Below are 22,198 nucleotides of genomic sequence, written 5' to 3'. Positions count from 1 at the left end.
TGGTTTGAACCGAGACTTTTCTGTCTTCGTGAGAGTCAAGACATTCATTATTTATCTTATTTTTGAGAAATAGAAAAAAAAAATCCCTTTGATTTTCCTTCAACAATTTTACAACTAGGGTTCATAGGTTGGAGGTCGTAACTTCAGGTTTCCGATGAAAAACTTTAGGGAAAACCCAAGGTATCACATGCTTCCTTGGTTACCTTATTTTCTATAATAAATATTTGGTATTTCAACTACCATAGTTAGTATATAATAATAATACCCTTTTTTGTTTCTTCCAATTTTGGGAACTTTATATTTCTACTACTAATTTTCCCCTTACTGATGCACCATGTACAAATGCCATTTTACATTTATGTTCTTAGTTTTCTCACATGGTATATTGATTCTATTTCATTACTAATTAATAGTATTTAATAGAATTACATTTTTTCCTATTCTAATATAACTCTCAATAATTTTTACACATTATGGTTTCCAGGTTTAATAGACTTGACACTATTATTTGCAAGTCAATACTTGAGATCTTAGAAAGAGTTGGAGGGAGGAAGTTCTTAGGTTTTTTACTCTTAAATGACCTCCAAGTACTAAAGACCTACTTTTGTTTCATGTTCATTGGTTGTCTATGATAAGACTATCCTCCAAAAAGAGGAATTAGGTTGAACCTAGCAAAATTTTCCCTATTACCGATGCATGCATAGAATAATTTTGGCACTCTGTACATTGGACATAGGATTCGATTCCAAATTTACTTAACTCTTATGTTAGATATTTTTTTTTCTAATTTAATTATTTACGTCTCTCATGACCAATGTCTATAATAACATAATTATGTCTCTCAGAGGTCAAACCTTAAATGATACAATCTTTATGTATAATGTTCATTTCATTCTAGTACCTTAAAGTTCGTATTATAATTTCAAAGTCTTTTGTTAATTATTTTTGGTTGAGCTATAATATTTTATTGACATTGACTACTGAGTCTACACAAATAATTATTATGAATGTACTATATATTTAATATAATTTATTTCCAACATCTTTCGTTTATGTCACATATGTATATTACTTTTCATGTGTTCATTCTTGTAATATTGATTCTTTGTTTTGTTACACATATATTTATCGAAGCACATATCCATACATATAAAATTATAGACAATCTTAATACATAGAAAGTAAGATTCAAGGCTAATGGTTTTCTAACTTTTAAACTTAATTTGCCACTTTACGTTAGTAAAGGGTAACTTGGGTGCCTCATGTAAAGGAATTCCTTAGCATTGCTAACCCTGCTAAATATACATAACATTTACTTATATGAACATATACATACATATAAACATAATTTTTTAATAAAACATATCTAAAATAAAGAATGATTCATTCACAAATTATTTTGTATGAAATCAATTTACAAATCTAATCATCACAGTGTTAATCATTTCCTGATACAACCAAACACTTGCATACAGTAAATACTAGCAGTTATTGCACTTCCTATTCATAATCTCATCACACTGTAACATATAACCAACACTTATCTAGATCTCTGAAAATACAATAGGAGCTGGCATGCTCCTCCAACCAATGAACTACTATCTCAAGAGTTCCCCTCGAGTCCTTTGCTATCAGGAAATCATTCCTGTAAAAAATGAGTTGAATGCTTATTTTACCTCCCATTGGAACACCCTTTCTATTTTCTATATTACCTCTCTCTATTGTAATCTTATTTATGAAAATATATTACACTCACGATATATCTCTCATGTTATCATCATTCTCATTCTAGAGAAAATCCTCTCTTAGGTTGGAGGATTTCATTCTTTTTGTGTATTTTTCCTTTCCTGAACCATTACTAATTCTAACTATTTCATGAGAGATGAAAGCTTAAATAAGAAGATCTTAGTTCCTTTTATACTTTGAGAAATAACAATAAATAAAACAATAATATTATTTTATTGTTAACAATAAATATTTACAATGTCATAACCATCAATATTTTTAAACTTTTTGAAGCCATAAAAAAGATTTCAAAGGAGATATTAAATTATAAGAATGTAATAATTTTTCATTTAAATATTTGTAATGGTTAAAAATAAATTAAAATAATAATATTATTATAATAAGAAAAATATTTTTAAAAAAATTAGAGAGCTGCTACTATAAGGTTATACGAGAATGTAATTTCCAAGCTAAAGAGCAATGAGGGGTGGTCGAAAGATATTAAGTGTAACATCCGAGTTAAACAAGGTCGTCCCCTCTCCCCTACCCTATTTGGCATTTACATCAATAAGCTCGATGGCTATTTAGAGGAAGCAGGATGTGATGGCACGATCTTAGCTGGGATAGTCGTTATCCTTATTCTCTATGCTGATGATATTGTTCTTTTGGCAAGGTGCCCATATGATCTTGATAAGCAACTCAAGCTTCTTAAGGATTTCTGCTCTACCATGGGTATGACTGTTAACACTGACAAAACAAAAGTTATGATTATCAAATCCAAGGACACTTATGCTAATTTTATGTATGAGAATAATAACTTGGAGGAAGTGTATTCTTACAAGTACCTAGGAATTGATATCCATCACAAGCTCAACTGGAACCATAGCATTGAGAAAACGATTAATGGGGGTGGAAAGCTTATTTTGGTCTTGAAAATAATTGTAAAACAACAAACCTCGTAATGTGGGATAAAAATAAGTTCCTCTTTGAAACTTTAGTCACTCCTATTATCTTATATGGCTGTGAGGTTTGGGATTGCAGCATCTCCAGAAAATCATGGAGAAAGATTGAGCAAATCCAGAATCGTTTTATAACTTATAACCTAAAAATTAAAATTAACACACCCTATCCTATTCTCCTTATAGAAGCAGGTCTTTCCCCTATTGAGAGCCTAGCTATGCTTAGGTTTCTGTTGTACAAGCACAAACTTAATAACATAGACGATCATAGACTTCCTAAGCTAGCTTTAAATTCCAGCCAAAACCACCTAAGGCTCAATCGAGGGTGGCATAAAGACAGAAGGGCCTGGTTAAACTATTGGGAGATCAACGAGAATGATGCATTGCAAAACATAAATAACATTAAAGATATTGTTACTTGTAAGATCAAAGAAAAATTGTGGTGTGAGAAAGATTTAGCAGCTAAAAGAAAATTAAGTTATTATAAGAAGGTCATCAACCCCACCCTAGAATATCAAAATTATCTCTCTATTTTAACTAGCTCAAAGAAGAAAATTAATATAGCAAAGACTAGAACGAATTCTCATGAGCTCCATAGTGAAATAGGTTGTTGGGTAGTTCCTAAAATGCCATGGATGGAAAGGATCTACCATATATGTGAGAATAGGAACATTGAGGATGAAAACCACTTCCTCTTAGAGTGTCCTATGTACAACCGCATTAGTTCTCAGTTTCACAATCTTTGTTACAATACTGACCTTCCTAGCCTTTTACAATGTCAAAATTATAGTGAGCTCAGGAGGCTTCTCTCCAAGCTTTTTGAGCATAGGAATAAAATATTAAATCAAAATAAATAATTTGTTTATTTAGCTCTGATAGATTTTTGGTCTCAACGGACGTTAACCACCACCACCACCACCACCACCACCATCACCATCATCACCATCACCATCACCATCACCATCACCATTACCATCACCATCACCAAATTATTTAGAAAATTTTAAAACAATAAGGTAATCAAAATTATATTTTATTTTTATCAATAAAAAAATAATAAAATAAAAAATACATTATATTAGATATTTAAGATTTATATTATAAACTCATAAATTAAGTTATTGCGCATGAACACATGATACTTGAAGCATTACCTTTAAGACATTTCACTCTTAACTCAAAAGATGAAGCAATTGATTTGGCAAGCGAATGTTTTTACAAATGGACTGGAAAAGCATTTTTAGGTTAGATATGAATGTAGAATTATATATCTATCAATCAATAAATAAATAAATTGTATTTTATTTTTGAGTATAAAATGTTGTGTGATTTATTTGTTATCAACTTTGATATGATTTCAGATTTTAGCCTATTGTTTTATTTAATCAATAACTTAATTTAGTACGAGAGAGAATTAAAAAAAAATATTCTTATTTTTAATTATAAATAAATTATTTTGATATTATATGAAGTGGTATAATTTTATGATAAATATAGAGTTAAAATAATTAAGAATAGAAATAAAAATCTTACATTTTTCTATTTTAGTGTTAGAAATTGCATAATTTCTACATTATGTAAAAAAAAATAAAATATTTCAATGTATAAATTAAATAAATTATTTAAATATCAATCCCATTAATTTATATTAATATCAATTTCATATAAAAAATACATGTATATATATAGAGATAATGTTGATTATAATAAATTATTTCAATAAAAAGAAATTATTTAATGAGAAAAGAATTAATTAGTTCCTGAACAAATAAGAAAAGTGTGTAATTCATTATTTTTTAATATAAAATTAATGTGTAGCATTTAAAATAATAATAATAATATAATATAAATCATAAATAAATAAAATTTAATAATTAACGTCAAATAATGTTAACATGTATTTAAAAATATGTTAATCTTTACAATGTAGTTTATAAATAAAACATTTCACTTTCCATGTTAAAAAAAAATCAATTTAAAATATATTTTAAAAAATATCTATCTATATATTATATAAAGTAATTCAAAAAATAATAATTCTTATTATGCTGATGCATTGATAGATGTGTGAATAAAATAAAATATAAATAAAATAAATATATATTCGGAATTTCTTTTTAGTGCCACTTTTTGGAAGCTTTTCCAATGGAGTTTTATTCCATAATTTCTCTAAAATCCAGCAGGAATTCATTGAGATAACAAGTTTGATGGGTAAACCTTGCACAATAGAAGTGCCCTAGGGGTTTCTTCATGGTGCTGAATCCATATATATAGTCAAAAAGCTAGTTTAAATAACACAAATCAAGATTTCACCTAAAATGTTTCCATCAGAAACTCCAAAACTGTAAACAGCTCCTTTTATAAATGATAAAAGCAATTTTTTTTTTTTTTATATATAAAATTCTTTATTTATCCTTTACTCTCATATTTATCTATAATGTACATGCATATTAACCATGATCTTATCGGTTCCCTAAAATGTATCGATCTCGATTAAATAATAAAATGATATAAATAAAATGTGTGAAGTGTCAATCTTATCAGAGTATATTTTTTTCACAAGTACAAGAAACGAAAGAAATAAATTAGTCATATTCAAGTATAACAGGCAACCTGGTTCTAGTTCATGTCATATAATTTTTGCATCGATTAATATGTGTGTTGAAAAGTTTGGAGGTGGCCCAAGAGCAACCAAAGTGATATCAATCGTATACAAGTATAATTTTCCACAGCGCAAGAAGCAAAAGCTTAATATCAGAAATAAATTAATTTTATTCACGTATAAAAGGCAACTTGGTTCTGCAGTCATGCCATATAACTTTGCTTGGATTAATATGTGTTTTAAAAGGTTTGGATGTGCTACACGAGTTACAAAACGTCAATGAATATATATGTGACGGTCGCTGTGGATTTATTTTAACTGAAATCGGTGGAGCAGCAGCAATAAAGAGTGGATAGATCGGGAATAAAAGATTCTGTTACTGATATAAGAAAGTAGTTCCAGGGGATTACTTGCTATAATCGGTGGAACAGCAGCAATACAGCAATAAAGAGTGGATAGATCAGAAATAAGAGATTATGTTACTTATATAAGAAAGTAGTTCTACTGAACTACTGTAGCTCGCTGGAGAAGTTGCCGCCATCTTCGCTGCTGTCATATATTATAGTAAGGAAATCTGTCAATAAGTTCTCAAATTACGTCTAAAATAGGACAAAGGTGGACAGAAAAAAGAATCGGTGATTAGCATACCCCATATCTGAGTGAGACTTTGGCACGGATGGATCAACAAATAATTTTGGTTCAGAAGTGGAGGAATCGACTGTAGCAATCAACTGTTAAACAACCATGACGTATGTAAATCATCTTATGGAGATGTTATGTTAATAGAATTTAGAGTTTGCGGAAAGTAGTACCTTGGTAAGAAGCTCAGTATTTTCCTCTTCCAGAGAGCGTACCTATCGCAACAAAAGAGTGTGGGTATATAATCATCCATTTATTTTTATCTTCCATAAAATCTTCTCATGTTTTCGTAATCGCTCAGCAAAGCAATGTCATATTATCAATCTTCATTTATAGGTATATTTGCATAGGCTACCTTTACAACCCTCGTTGTTATACGTCATTAAAAAAAAATTGGTAATTAAAATAATATAAAAATATAGTTTAGGTTTTCTATATTTTTTTTTAATTTGTAATATGGAAAAATTTACAAATTCAATATTGATATTTATTTGTTAAAATTAAACTAAATAAAAAGAATAGTAATAGAATATTAACCCATCAAATTACTTTAGAGGCTTGATAACTCATACCATCTCTTATTTAGAATAAAATTCTAATAATGATTATAATGAGTGACTTGAAACATTGGTTCTTCGAAGGCAACTCTATAATGTTTTCTTATACTTTTTATTTTTGGAAAATTGTGAAATGGTATGGTGTAGTTCTATTATTTATTAACATAGTTTTCTATGGATGTTATCATTTCTACTAATTAATACATTGTTTTTTATTTAGTTTTCTTGTATATTAGTATGCCCATGTTAGATATATATGTATATGTATTTATATATATATATAAATTATTTTTATATTTCAATAAAAGGTATTTATATTAATTTTGTAAAATTAGCCTTTCGCTTGTCATATTGGAAATCTCGTTAGAGGGTGTAATGTAGAGAGTCAAGCATTTGCAAAATTAGAAGAGAGTCTATGACAAATAGAGACAAACTATTTGTTGCCCCTATCATGGGATACCAACGACAAGAGACACAAATAAGAGCCTTGTTGAGCTAATAATAAAATTAAGCTCAACATGGAAGTAAATGAAAATAGAATAGTAGCCCAAGTCTATTTATTTCATTTCTTGTCACCTCCATTGGGTATGGATAACTGTTGTTTTCTAATATTCTTGCTTTAATTAGGAAGTGGGGAAGGAATATACTGAAGAATGGATCAACATAGAGATTGTCAAACAATATTCATTGGATGATTGATCTATGAATCATTGAGCCTACTTGTGCATTTGTGATGGAATGTTATTAGAGGTTCAGGGAAGGAGTTTTTTGATGAGACAGAGGGACCTTTCATGTCTCCATCTTTTTGATATTTTGAGAGATAAAGTGATGGGCCCCAATAATAGGTATATCATAAGGCCCATTTTTCCATCATCTAGCCTATAATTTCCTCTTTTCTCGCATTTATTAAGATCATTTTCACTATAATGTGCTTAATATGGAGACTAAAGGATGCCTTTCATACTTCATGGCCTAATGTGATTTATGTGCAATAAGAGATTGCTTTTGAGTGCATTTACTATGTAGAGCTACACTGGAGGCAACCGGTGGAGATATAGGATGTTTTTCCCCTGCATTTACTGACCTACAACTCGACTTGATCCCTAAAATCACTCGCCTACTACTCAAAGATCTGCTAATAGTCAATGCACGCAAGAAATTGTGAAGATCTAAGGGAGCTAGATCCACTTTTTTAGAGATTTTGCACGGAAGAAGTCCTCTTTCCAAGGAAGTTACGCCTTAGATTTTTTTTTATATATAGGCAAGCCTATGGGGTTAATAGGTTTCGAACATTTGGAGCAGATAGGAGCTACTAAGCACTAGGAGCTTAAGATCGCCATTTCCATTCCTTTACATGATGTACTTTAACTCTGTTATATATCAATGAAAATCTTACTGTTATCTTCCATAAGGTTGAGTCCCCTTAGGTTAGTGCCCAACCCAGAGGCTCTAGTCTCTTTTTGTGTATTTTATGTATACATTACCTTTCGTAGAATCATCGCTTTTCTTTCTTGATAGAAGTGTGACTATAAATGTTGTAAGTGTAAGTCTATCTACCACCTCCCTTGTGGGAAGTGTGGTTGACGAATATGCACTAGCAAGCCAAAAACGCATGGTTACTTTCCTTTTCAATTATTATATCTTAAACTAATGCTCTTCTACATTCTGAGTTTCTTACATACTTAGGGATTAAATCACAATCTTCTTTAAGCTTTCATGTATGTAGGTCATATGCATTCTATAATCTAGATTGACTTTTGATGTAAAAGAAATTCAACTCATCCCTTCTTAATTAGTTTCATAAAATGTAACTCATCCTTTCCTGTTTAAGTTCCATCTTGTAGCAATTTGGTTATTAGTTTGGCATTCTTTTTAAGTTGTAAAAGGATTATTTTCCTGGTGTGTGGGTACTACTATCTTCTTGTAGCATTTTCATAGTCACCCCACATTCCTCTTACTATTATTAGCCTCTCTCTTCTCACGTCACAATTCCCTTAATAATGTGCCACTAAAAGTACATTTTTGTGTCATTGAAGGACATCATGTACATTTGTTTTTGTGCAAGACGGGCCTCTAAGAGGTTCTAAGCTTGGAAAAAGCTTATGTAGCCTTCATATACCTTCATCTACCCTTTCCCACCTTTAGATCACCATTTTGACTCTCAAAATAGTCAAGGACACAATTTTGTAGAAAAATAGGGCCATCTTGTACAATCATGTAGCATCCTATAACACCGTGTAAACTCGATCACATTTGTTCTAAAATCTTAATTTTTTCCTCTTAGCCTTGAGTAATTTTCCTTACGCTCTAGAACCATGATTAAGTGAGATGAAATACCACTTAGGATTTGTCTTTTCTTCACTACGACACATTTTTGCAATTAGGGTTAGTGGTTAGATTTTTGAATTTCAAGATGCAGTGATGATTTTCCTAATTCCAAATGAACTTTTCCACTAAAGCTAATCTCTTTGAACACAATAAATAAGGGTTGAATTCCTGATCACTCATCTATGCAAGATATAGTATGATTGTTTCTCTTCGATTAATACTTCTTTTAAGGTTTCAATTTCAAAGAATTATTATTTCCATTCCATAGGTTACGTTTCCTTTTCAATGGAACCTTTACATTCTGCAATTAGATTAGTGTTTCCATTCTTCAAAGTATCATAAAATTTACATTTTGTAAGTACATTAATGTTTCCATCTCTAAAATTAATATAAATTTTACATTCCCACATCTAGGGTTAGAATTTAGATTTGAACAAGTAGCATCATCATTCATTTTGTAAGTAGAATAATATTTCCATTTTTGCAACTAGAATAGAACTCTCTTTTGATGCAATTTCATTCCTTGATTCAACTAATAGAGTGGTCTTTGAATGTCTTGGTCTCGTCCATTTCTTAAAGGTGGCATGGGTAGAACTTAACCTACTGTGCATATATCATTGCTGCCACTTAAGTTTGTATGAAACCCAGGTTGATAATTAAAGTTGGTAGCCTTGGGAGTTGAAAAACTCTCATTGCAATATGGGTGCTCATCACAATTTAGCGTCATTGATGGGGTTGTGTCCAAAAAAATTTTGTTTCTACTTAGAAATTTTGATTTCGTGTTCATTTTTTTATTGCTTTGTATCAATATTGGTTGATTTGAGAAAAGTATAGATAATAAATAAAAACAAAAAAAAAGGAAAACACAAAAAGCACATTTTTTTCATTCCTCGTAGGAGTAGAGATAATCAAGGGAAATTTCTACCAAAAACCCCAACCCCTTCAACCAATAAAAAAACGCTCTTCTTTGGTGATTGTGAAGTTCCTACTATCAATATGGGAGTTAGAGAATCCTTTATGTGAGCGATAAGAAATATTTGAAGAACCCATAGGGAAGGAATAACCTATATCACTTATCGAAAAAACAGATTAAAATAGGTAGAGTTAGCTCTTTCCTATCGAATCATACATTAATGGGGGTCCAAGACGAAGAATATAAGCCCTACTTCCCTTCCAAATTTCAATGGCCTAGCCTCTAAGGAACCCTAACATATTCATGTTCAGATTTGTTGTAATATGTAGGACCTATGATTATATTTCTGATGAATAGAAAAAGAAATTGAATTTGTTCCCCTCCACCCTCAAGGATGTAGCCTTGTGTTGGTTTATGGGCCTACCTAGAGGCAACATCACTTCCTAGGTACAAATGGAGCAAGCCTTTAATGAAAAGTATAGATATTATTGTAGGTCTAAGGATAGAGAGAAAAAGATATTTAGGATGGCCCTAGCGAAAAATGATTCCTTAGAAGATTATCAGGAGAGATCCTAACTTAATAATAGAAAGGCTAACTATACGTTTTGACCTTGAATCACTCAGGCATGTACTCCTCCAAGGGATTAGTTAGGATGTAATGGAGACCTTCAATATGTTGTCTAGGCGAGATATATACCACCTGACCTATGATGGCATCAAGATAGTGTTCAAGAATCATTCTATGGCTATAAGGAAGAGAGATAAGTCCATTGAAGGCTTGGTCAACTCTTCACCCAGCACCTTGAAAATCAAACAAGAGATAGGGATTATGCTAAAAGACTTCAAGAGTGAGATGCTACACATTTTTTCCTTACATATGGATACTATGCAGATTAAGAGGAAACCATAGTAAGCAGAAAAAGCACTACCTATCATTTTCCCTAGATGCATGAAGTGGCAACCTAGAAATGAGTGTCCAATGAACACCATAGGGGTCTATTCTATTTGTGAGGAGAACCATGCAATAGATAAATGCCCCTCTTTTAGGCCTGAATGTTTTATACCAATGGGGCAAAGAATGACTTAGAGGAGCTTTACTTCATCAACTAAAAGAGGCCACAAAACCGTCAGCCATACCAACAAGGCATACGATGTGCACAATATCCTTCTTTCAATCTAAAGAAGAATGCACCCTTCCAGTCTTGGTATCCTCTAGTTCACTCATACTGGTTCATGCCCTACCCCTTGTTCCTGTACTCCTCGGTACCCTCCTTATCTAGTTAATCAACATTTCCATCCACATCAACCTCGACCTCCTTAATGGGGCAACCCTTTTCAAGGATATAGGCCTCAAGAAGCCCAATCTCCTACTTTAATGCCTCCTCCTCCACCTCAACCAAAAATACCTCACAATAACCCACTGAAACAACCTTAAATGCTTTCCCAACACATTTGAACCTAAGAAATAAGAAGGAAATATAGGTCTACAGTGGGGAAGCATCCTATCATGCTTATGTTATGGAAATCCATGATATCAACCTTATGGAAGGTACTTTAAGATGCTCACTCACCTTCTACACCTAATGATCTGGAATAAGAGAAGGATGAAATTACCGATCAATCTAATATACCTCACTATCCTAACAGGTTGGTCCAACCTAAACAACAAACTAGAGTAGAGGCTAATGCTCTTGGAGAATTAAAGAACTTGTGTTTTAAGATACTTCTTCTCTAGGCAATAAAGGATGTACCCATTTACAACAGGCTTATCAAGGAAGAATGTTTCAAGATTCCTGGGAGAATAAAAAGATATTCCGCCAATATCAATATTGTTAGGCAGGTGTTTGAACTAATGTTGGTGATAGTAATCTCCCCAAAGTGCTTGGATGCTCCTATCCTAGTAGAGTATGTGCACATTAACAAACTTGTAGTCCCGAAAACCTTTATTGACCTTGGGGCAGCAATCAATTTCATGAAGAAGGAATCCATTCTAAATCTTAACCTATAAGGAGGCTTGAGGAGGACCACTCTAGTGTTGTAGCTCGCAGATAGATCCACAGTATCCATTCATGGAGTTATTGAGGATGTGATAGTCTAAAATTACTCCAGGAACTTTCTCACAGATTTCCTTATCCTCCAACCCAAAACCAAGTTTAATGGGTACCTTCTCATTCTAGAGAGACATTGGTTAGTCACTTCTGATGCTTACATTTGTTTTAGGGTTGGGAACATGACCATTAAGAATGGAAATCTTGAAAATCACCCCATATTATACACCTCTACTCAACCCTCTGTTGATCATGATTTACCCTGGTAGGTAGAGGAGGAGGAAGAATAAGACGTTTATCATCCATCCCTCTAACATGTTTGTTCATTAGACACCACTATAGGAAGCATGAAACTAGATGGGGATGATTTTATTTATCACTTTTGTTGTACCACCCTACTACTGCCATGCTAATTGGTCAGCTAGTGGAAGAATTTATAGCAACCTCAGAAAAATTCATTGGTTAAGTTGTGCTCTACTAACTCTAACGTAGATCATGCCAATGTTGTGGAAATCATCCCATCCAAAACTCTAAAAAGAAACCTGTTGATGGGCTAGAATTTTCTAGCAATGGCTAGGATATCTCCTTAGTGCATAATCCAAATTAGAATCTACACCATTTGGTTTAGGGATCTCGTACGATATGTAGGCCTAGCTTCCATATAATTAATTGAAGTTGGATTCTGACGAGAAATGAAATATGGCTAAATAGAATGTATAAAAATCAGCAAACATGAATGAGTAACTGATGAATACTTTATAAAACATATACCATAAATAGAAATATTAGAACTTCAAAGCATGAATTTTAAGTAAAGCATCGTTAGAAAAACTTCAAATAAGACCAGCCATATCTAATGGATAAATTTAACAACCAAGAATGTTATTCAAATTCAAGCTTCTGTGATCCATATTCTAAATTATTTGAAACATTTTCGGAAGAAATCACATTTGAATATTTAGGTCGACGCATTTCGAACCAACTTGTGTGATTCATCACCAAGACAAGATGAATAATCAGATCCTCGCGACAATATAGATAGGGAGATGAGACATTCTAATGGTTATAAGGAAAACAACTATAAAATGACTGAGTTCAAGATGGTTAAGCAATCAAAAACACAAGTGAGTGCACAACCTACAATAACATCATGCCAATATCAATAAATCAGTTTATGAACATAAGAATAGGATCATCATATCATATACCATCCATGTGTTGCAAAGGAAACTCATAGAATAGGATGATACATGAGAATATTGTACACCAAAACTAATAGGAACCTCCAATTCACCAAGCTAATAATATTCATGGCATCATGATACAAAGTGTTCATCCAATCCAACAATCGAAATCAGCTATTACTCCAATTTATTAGAAGATCACAAGTTCCCAAAACAGTATGTTCCAAAATTAGTCCAAAGATAAAAGTCCATTACAATATTCCATGAGGGTGTATTTATAGAATAGAGGGTGACTTTTGGCCTACCATTGACTCTTAGACTTCCTCATGACCTTTTGATTTCCTTATGACTTTTAAACTTCCTCGTGACTCTTTGAATTTCTATTTTTCTCTAATTTATCTTCTCTTGCTATTCTCAACAAAATAAGTTAATTTATATCCTATAAATTTAACAATAGATCATTCTGGAACATCTAAGTGTAGTTGCTCGACGAGGTATGTATGTTAGAGCATATATTCAGCAGCTATTGGAGATATCTTTGGCTTATCTTCGTCATGCCTATGTAGACATTCAAGGGTGTCTGGAATGAGAGTGCTTCTTTTGACATTCATCTGATTAGTGTGAGTCATCATTTTCATGTACATCCTCAAGGGTTCCACTACATACCGCGTGATTTTTTCCTTTGTAACCTGTAAATCATTTGAGTTGGAAGCTTGCCTCAAACTATTAATAAATTATTGAACCTTCTATAGGATGTCCTTATGCTTCCTCACTTGTATAACTTCCCTAAAAGAAGGAACCCCATGGTTTTCTATCACTGACTCCAAAACACTCAAAGATGCTTGTAAGAAGACAAAAATTTATCCACATCTTTGGCTATCTTGTCTTGTGATTGTATCTTAATGTGTAGCTATAATTTATCATTCTGGGTAGTGATCTAATCTTTTCTTGGAAGAATCGTTGGTGCCTCTAGATACTTGGTTGTCCACTCATGAATATTTTTGATAGTTGTAATGGTCTATTTTAATGGAGGATTTTTCTTTTTTGTTGGCCCATATTTCTAGGATAGGGGCCATAATATGGCACATTTTTGATATCTCTTCATAAACCATTTCCATGGCTCCTCTTAGGGTTTCAACCTCTTCCTTGATTGTAGCCTGTAATTCCTTCGTGCTGGAGTGAGTTAAGAAAAGTGTTGTGTTATCTTCTTCCATCTTCCTTCTATCTTATTCTACTCTCAAATCCCTTTTCTTAGATTCGTAGATATTTTTTTGGACTTCTACAATTTTCTTGCTCATTTTTCCAACCTTTAGCTCAATCAAGGGCACAAAAACAATACTGAATGAAGCGATCATCTCAGGATTAACTTTCGTATCTAGGACAATCTCCTTCTTTGTGGCCATAGACAAAGGCTATGTAGGGTTCCATAATACTTCCTCCTTTCCCGCATGATCTTTTAATTGACTCGTAAAAGTGAGCTTGGTAAGGTCCAGCACTTCCACCTACAGGCTCGTCAGGAATGCCTAGCTATTTGAGAGGAAGATACCCTTTGGTGATGGGAGTGGATGGGAGAACATATAGTGGTGGTGGTTCAACTTATTCACAAAAGTTTTGTTTTTGTTTTGATTCCCATTGAGCTTTTTTGTCAGCCTCTTCTTGTTTTTTCCTTAATTCCTCTTCTTCATCTCTTTTCTTTTCTTCCTTTGCCTTCCTCCTTTGTTCCTCTTCCAAACTCTTCTTCTCTTCTTATTCTTGGGCCCTCTGATCCTCTTTTATTTTTATATTTTCCTCTTGTAGTTGTTTCTTCCTACTTTCCTCCTCTTTTTGCATCTTCTCAAGCTGGTCTTTGCGTTGCTGGTCACCCAAATCTTCAGACCGTATGTGTTATTGTTCTCTTTTTCTTTTGAGCTCTTGGTTTTTCTTTTCCAAGGTCGAATTTCTCTGCTCCAATGTTTCATCATATTCCCCCTCATCTTGGTCACTTTGGGGATCATATGTCTCTTTACCCTTGTGTTTCTTTAATTTCCTGTTTCCTTTCTCTGTTCTCTCTTCCTCTTCAGTGAAGTTGACCTCTCTTGTAAACTCACATTTTCTTGGGAATGACCGACTTGCTTGTCACCCCTTTATTGTTGTTCACTGGGCCTGAAAGCTTTGGAGGCATTGTACCACTTTCTGATTTTGTCTCCATGGGTGTGCCTAGTGTGTGTGTATGACCAGTTTAAATTAGATTTCTTGCAGTGAATTGCAACTACTCTTTAAGGGTCATAGGTGTGGTGGTTTAGAGTCACAAAATGGCACCCCTTTATCTCCACGACTTCCACCTCCATTTATTTGAAATTTTCAATTGTGTAAGCCCTGATAGTAAGAGGCAAGGTAGGTTAGGGTTTCTTCTTCCCATTGCTCAGTGTATTTGACAAAACTTGGGTAATTTCATAACACACTTCCTACATGAGCACTTTATCTGCGGAAAATCGAGGAACCACATCATGGATCTTATATGACCCAAAGAACCTGATAAATGTGCCCTTCTGGATGGGGAATCAATATGCCACTCTAGTGAGAGTCTCCATGGCCCTTTTTGACATCTAATGGGAATCTTCCCCAAAAGACAATAGGTATAATAGGGTGATGAATGTTTCAGAGGTGAAGTCAAGTATACTCTTGTAGTCGGGGTTCGAGAAGATCTTGCACTGCTCATGTACAGGCTCCATTGCATCTAAGGTCTAGTTGTAGCTCCAATGATTGAAATTTCATCTCACACAAATCACATCCAACAAATATGAGGTCATGTAAAATCCAATGACTGGTCCACCTCGGGATGCTTGGATGAAACTATATTAGTCCTCAATGCAGAAGCTATGATATTGGTGTAGATGAAAATTGTACCTCTAGTGGTGATTACATACATGATAGTGACCCATGTCCCATGGAAAGTTTCAATAGAAGCCCTTCCATACAATAGGTTCATCATGATGGAAATAAGTTGCTAAACCTTTTCGAGACCCTATGTCTTGTATATTGGGTCACTCCTTACTTGAAAATTGGATGGGTCTTGCCACCAATCACTTAGAATGTCCTTGGAGAGCCATCGGTTGTTAAACGAATCCTGCCTTTCTAAAAATTTGTAGTAAGTAACAATGTCTATTGATGAGATAGCCGCGAATGTTGCACCTGTGTCATCCCTCACTGCCTAGCAATTTATATCTATATTTTGTATAATCCAATCAATGGTTTTGGTGCACAGAAAGATATGAGGATGAGAGGACACTTTGTGGAGCCTAAACCTCTTAACATTAATATACACCTTGAAATCCTCCTGGTCTTCAGGGATGTCCTATTTGGAAAAATCTACATAAATATCAAACCCAAAGAACTTCATGATCTTGTTGAAGTTTCACATAGTGTCCTTGTATATGGGAGGTGATCGGACTTGGTAAATTTCCGATACGCTGTTTTCAGATAACTTGCGAGAAGTGTTCAGTACCAGAGGTGCCATCTTGCTAGAGAAAGAATAAATCAATATGCACTGAAGATCAACATCAAGTGGCATGTCAGAAAAATAGTCCCACGATGAGAGAGATGGCATGAATAATTAAACCTAAATCATAGCTTTTGAGTTCCTAGTAAATCCCAAGGAAATAATTCTTCCTTATAGGTTGCAACATCATAGGGGTTAGGGGGGTTGATTTCTTGGGAATCATGATTGTTGGTAAACCAAAACCCGTATTTGTTTGTCAACGATCACATCACTAGAGATATGGATCCATGAGAGGTAGTTAGTCCATGTCACGAAACATGGAGTGTTGGTTTATCCAATGTCTAATAATCTCCCCCCCAATGCAGGTCGGGTGTGTATCGAACTCGTGACCTATGATTTGATACCACTTATTGGGAATCATAATTGTCATTAAACCAAAACTTGTAAGTGTCATCCAACGATTGCATCGCTAGAGATAAGGATCCACGAGATGCAATTAGTCCATGACACGAAACACATAGAGAGCATTGGTTTATCCAATGTCCAACTTGCACGGGTCATGGAGATGAACTATGTGACTTGGTGACTGGTAGGCTAGGTCATAGCTCAAGCTAGGCCACAAGGTCATAGGTCACAAGATAGGGAGGTTTGTATAAGTCACAATCAAGGAGACATCATAAGTGTCGCACAATCAAAAGGTAACAAGGTCACATTGAAGTCAATTTACACAGTTGCGAGGTCACAACGTCGTATTTTTTTCCTATCATGGCTTTTAGTCATGCAGCCTAATCCTTAGGGAATCTCGCTGAACAGAATGAGGCTCAAAATCAGTCCCTAGGAACCCCCTGGACTAGATTACTTGAACCCTGAGGGTGGCAAGCTTTCTTGGGGAGGATATGGGGCTGAGTGACTGGGAAGAAATGCATTTCAGAGGAAAAATAAGATGCCCAAGAGTTTCGTAGTGAAATGAGCCATTAAGCTTGCGATAAAAACCCCTCAGATGAGGAATATGCATGGTCAAGGCAGAAAAATGGGCTGAATGGCAATAAGTAATGGTAACGAGGAATCATAAGTGTCACTTACTTGGTAGGTTCATGCACTTCCTACAAGACGTTGATCCCCTTCGTCCTCTAAGGGACTAGAATTAATTATTCAAATGACTAGCAAGGTCATATTATTTATAACAATTGTCGCACATGCAGGGTCATAGAGGTTGCGAGGTCGCATAAGGGTATGTTTTATTCCCTTTCGACTCTATGATCCATGCAACCCAGTGACTCAGGAGGTCATGAAGTCACAAGGTCACATGGGTTACAAGGTGTCTATTTTGTGGGGTTTGTGACTGTACAACCTTGTCGTGCATGGGGTCACAAAGCCGCACGACGGTAAAATCTCACAAGATTTTCTTTGTGAATTAACAACTTAACATAGCTAAAACTAACGTAGGTCACATGGTCACAATTTTTAGACTCATGAGAGTTGATTTGGTGCGACCTGCAACTTGGGTTGAAGAATAAACCTTTGATTCTCGAGAGTTAGGCTTCTGATGGGATTAGAAAGGTTTTGGCCAACCAATGAGGTCTTAGAAGTAAGAAATAGATATAGACTTAGTACAAGGGCTTCAAAATTTTGAAAAGTCAGGAATTTTGGAGGTTTCTTGCAGTGGCTACAATAATTGGCGATTTGTTGGTAGAACCTAAGTATCTTTGCTAATACTTGATCTTGGGATAAACAAAACTTTTATGAGTGTTTTGTTTTTAGATTGCAAGTCCCACTGATGCCTCCATATTTTCCCCTAGTATTGATCAGTAGTCTCTAGCTAGTAATACTTGGACTGTTATCACACAGAGTAAAGACCTTCCTAATGGCTCGATATAGTGATGCGGATAATTATATGATTTGGAAAGGTTTTTAGTATAGTAGCTACAAATATCTAGTGTTTCTCTACTTCCAATGAGCTTCAACAATACCCTGATAGAGTCAATACCTAGAAATCACAAAGGTTTCTCCGCTGCTAGTGATCCTGGAAAGTACCCTAGCAGGGTCGTTGCATCACCTCTTTGTGCAGGAAGCCTTTCTCAATAATTTTGTCATTATTTTATTTAATTCATGTGCTCATTAGCACTTATTCAGATGTGATAATTATCACTTATTCACACAACATTTATTAGCCTGGATGAATGAGGGATCTTGATTTATTTTACTTGCAAGATAGGTTGTTTCTGGTTTTCACAGACTATTGTTTTCCTAAATTATGTATGATCATTAAGGTTTTTCCTTTCCCCCTCTTGAGCTAGCTAGATGAACGGATTCATTTAAAACTTACAGCCAAGTCAAAAGAAAGGACTAATTGTTGAAGAATAGGGTACCATGGATGTTATAGTTACCCACTACAATAGATTTTAACACTCTACGCTACTCGTGACTATAGGTCTTGTCAAGTGTAGGCACACAAAGAAACATATCTTAGCCATCGGTGTAGAGGCTACCTCAACCCTAGGGTGTCAAACTAGAGTAATGTTCCATAAATTCTATTAAAGGTAGAAACATTATTAAAGGACACAAAATAAAAGGCATAAAGATGGTGAAAGGGTAAATGCAATAGGAAAGGCTAAAGTAATAAAATATGGAAAATGACAAGAAGGAAACTATAGTATACGGGTGGACATGCAACTGCCGGATTTGTTAGGAGAAATAAAATCTGAGGTCCACGCCGTTAGCAAGAAGGGGTCCGACCCTCCCTCCTAAAGTCTGCAATCTGAATGTATGTTGGCCAATATTTTCCTTAACATGGAATGGATGAATCCACAAGGCCTAGAATTTTGTGTCTTTACATCTTTCCTCATGAGCCTTGTCCCATTTGCGGACTAGGTAACCCACATTTGACTCATTACTCCCCATGGATTTCTTACTAAACCATCTCTAGAGTTAGCTTTAGTGAACATACAACTTTTCCCTAACCTTCTTTCTTTACTCTTCTAGTTTGAGGAGGGTGTTGATTTGGTTTTGCATGGTAGGGAAGGGTGTGCCTCGCGACTCTTGCGACATATGGAGAGAAGGAAGGTGCAACATGGGTGGTAAGATGACTTCTTTCCCTTAAACCAAAAAATAGGGGGATGTTCCGAGAGATGGTTTTCGAGCGACCTGATCGGCCTACAAGGCATTGCTTAGGGCATTGTGCCATTTCCTTTGATGTGACAGCAAAGTCTTCATCATAATGTAGATTAGGTTCTTGTTGGTGGATTCTACTATTCCACTTCCCTAGGAGTAATATTTAGTGGAATGTTTCAAAACAATGTTATTTCCCAAAGCAAAGTCATATAACCTTAAAGATGAGAAATAAGTAGCATTATCAAAACTAAGGGAGGTTGGAATGCCTAACCTAGTCACGATGTAGTGATTGAAAAAATATATTACCTCTTTGTCATTGATTTTCCATAATGGAATGGCTTCCACCCACCTTGTGAAATAATCTGTAGCTGTGAGTACGCAAATGGACTATAACTTTCTAGCGGACCTACTTATGGTGTTGTGCATGGGTTTGGGCATGATAGTTTTCTTCCCATGGTATCTTGTAGATTCGATCAAGCGAACTAAAATTATGCTCTAATCCAGGGTTAGTGGATTGGGTTTTATGAATGCTTCGACATGTATATATATGTGTTGTAACACTAAAAGGAATATAATGAAAAGTCAATATGGTAGTCCCGGTTTTGGTATCCACAGAAATCTCTACGTATATTTTTTGTATCCTCACCATTGTGTATTTTTCATTTTTCAAGAATTCATTTGCAAGTAATTTATGTACAGGGTTAAAACCTACATTTTTGGTATCATAGTTGTTTTAGCTTCAAGGGGACGACTTTACTACTGAGGGGTTTTGTTTGGGCCTGTGGTAGACCTTGTTCAGTGGGAGATCTATGGGATTGATTCTTGTAGTGAAAGAAGATGGAAAGTAGTGGAAAGATAAAGATCGAGAAATTTAATGGTCAGAGTTTTGATTTTTGGAAACTTAAGATGCAGAATCTACTAGTGGACAAAGATCAGTGAATCACGATACATCGGGGTACTAACCCAACGAAAATGTTAGCTAAAGACTTGATGAAGCTAGATCGGAAAGAAAAGAGCACAATACAGTTGTGTATCAAAAATTTGGTATTGTTGAATGTATTGGGGGAAGCTATGATGAAGGCTTTATGGGACAAGTTAGGGACTTTGTAACAGTCAAAGTCTTTGGTGGACAAATTGTTCCTATGGAAATAGTTGTATAACCTAGGAAAGAAGGATGGAGACCCAGTGACAGAGCATCTAAACACCTTTAATACCGTGGTATGCCAATTTTTATATGTTTATATTAAAATTCTAGATGAATATAAGTGCATCAAATTGTTGTATTCTCTACCAGATTCATGGGATATTCTAGTTGTTGCAATAGCTAGCAATACAACTACCTTGAAATTTGATGACATAGTCTCATCCTTGCTTTCGTAGTAGATGAGACAAAAAAATATGGAGGGCCAGAATTTATATGTGTGGTTTGTACGAGGTCGGTCCCAGAAGAGAAATATAAATAATTCCTCAAGTGGGAGATATAAATCTTGAGGAAAGCCTCTTAAGGTGTGCTAGAAATGCAGAAAGGAAGGGAACTTCAAAAAGAAATGTAGACTTAAAAATCCTAACGAAAGGGAACTGATGATGCTCCTTATGTAGAGGAAAAAAATACCTCAGATGAAGGTGGGGATGTGTACCTGGATTCTTCTTCAAGTACACATTTATATCATGAGGCATGGTTGGTTGAGTCAGGTGCATCCTTTCACTTCACTCTCCAGAGGGAGTGGTTCTGCAAGTATGAGAAATATGATGGTGGTGATGTCTTCTTATGGGATGAGAAGAATGATAGAATCATCAAATGCATAATATTCAAGTTGAAGTTGCAAGGTTGAAGGATTATAACACTTCCAGATGTTTTTCATATTCCTTCATTAGCTAGAAATCTGATTTATGTAAGCACGATGGATGATGCAAGTGGAAAAAAAGTGTTCAAGAAAGGTACCTACAAGATGGTTCAAGGAGAATTTGTAGTGATGCGAGGAGTTTAGATTAGAACTATGTACAAGCTTTTGGCTAGCACTTTTATTGATGGGTGCAATAGTTATGTGGTTGCTGACAGTGGAGCATAAAAGGTTTGGACATATTGGAGAGAAGAGCCTTCCAATACTTTATGGTAAAGGTATGTTAGAAGTATGTCTAATTTCTCTTTGGATTTCAATTTCTAAGAACATTGTGTATACGGGAAGAAGAATCAAGTGAGTTTCCCCTCTAGTGTTAAGAGGGTGACATGGATATTAGAGCTTGTGCATAGTGATGTGTTTGGACCTATGTCGGTTCCATCATTGGGTAAGTCTATGTAATATTTATCATTTGTAGATGATTTCTGAAGGAATACATTGATATATTTCCTCATAAATAAATCTGAAGTCTTGACAGGTTTAAAGAATTTAAGGCTTTGGTGGAAAACCAGATAGAGAAGAAGATGAAGGTGTCAAGAACAGATAATGGTGGTGAGTTCTGCAAGAAGGAATTTGAAGAGTTTTGTAAGAAGTGTGGTATAGCACGATAGAAGAGTAATCCATACACACCTCAAAAAAATGATTTTTTAGAAAGAACGAACATGATGTTCATGGAAAAGGCAAGAAGAATTCTCATTGGTGTGGATTTAGGACAAAAATTCTAGGCAGAGGTGATGGAGATTTCATGTTACCTAT

The sequence above is a fragment of the Pinus tabuliformis genome, chromosome 3_2 (assembly GCF_031772625.1).
Source record: "Pinus tabuliformis cultivar Carrire ecotype Pingquan chromosome 3_2, CPIR1, whole genome shotgun sequence".
Classification (NCBI taxonomy): Eukaryota; Viridiplantae; Streptophyta; class Pinopsida; order Pinales; family Pinaceae; genus Pinus; species Pinus tabuliformis.
The sequence above is the reverse complement of the archived record's forward strand: the minus strand, read 5'-3'. Positions refer to the sequence as shown.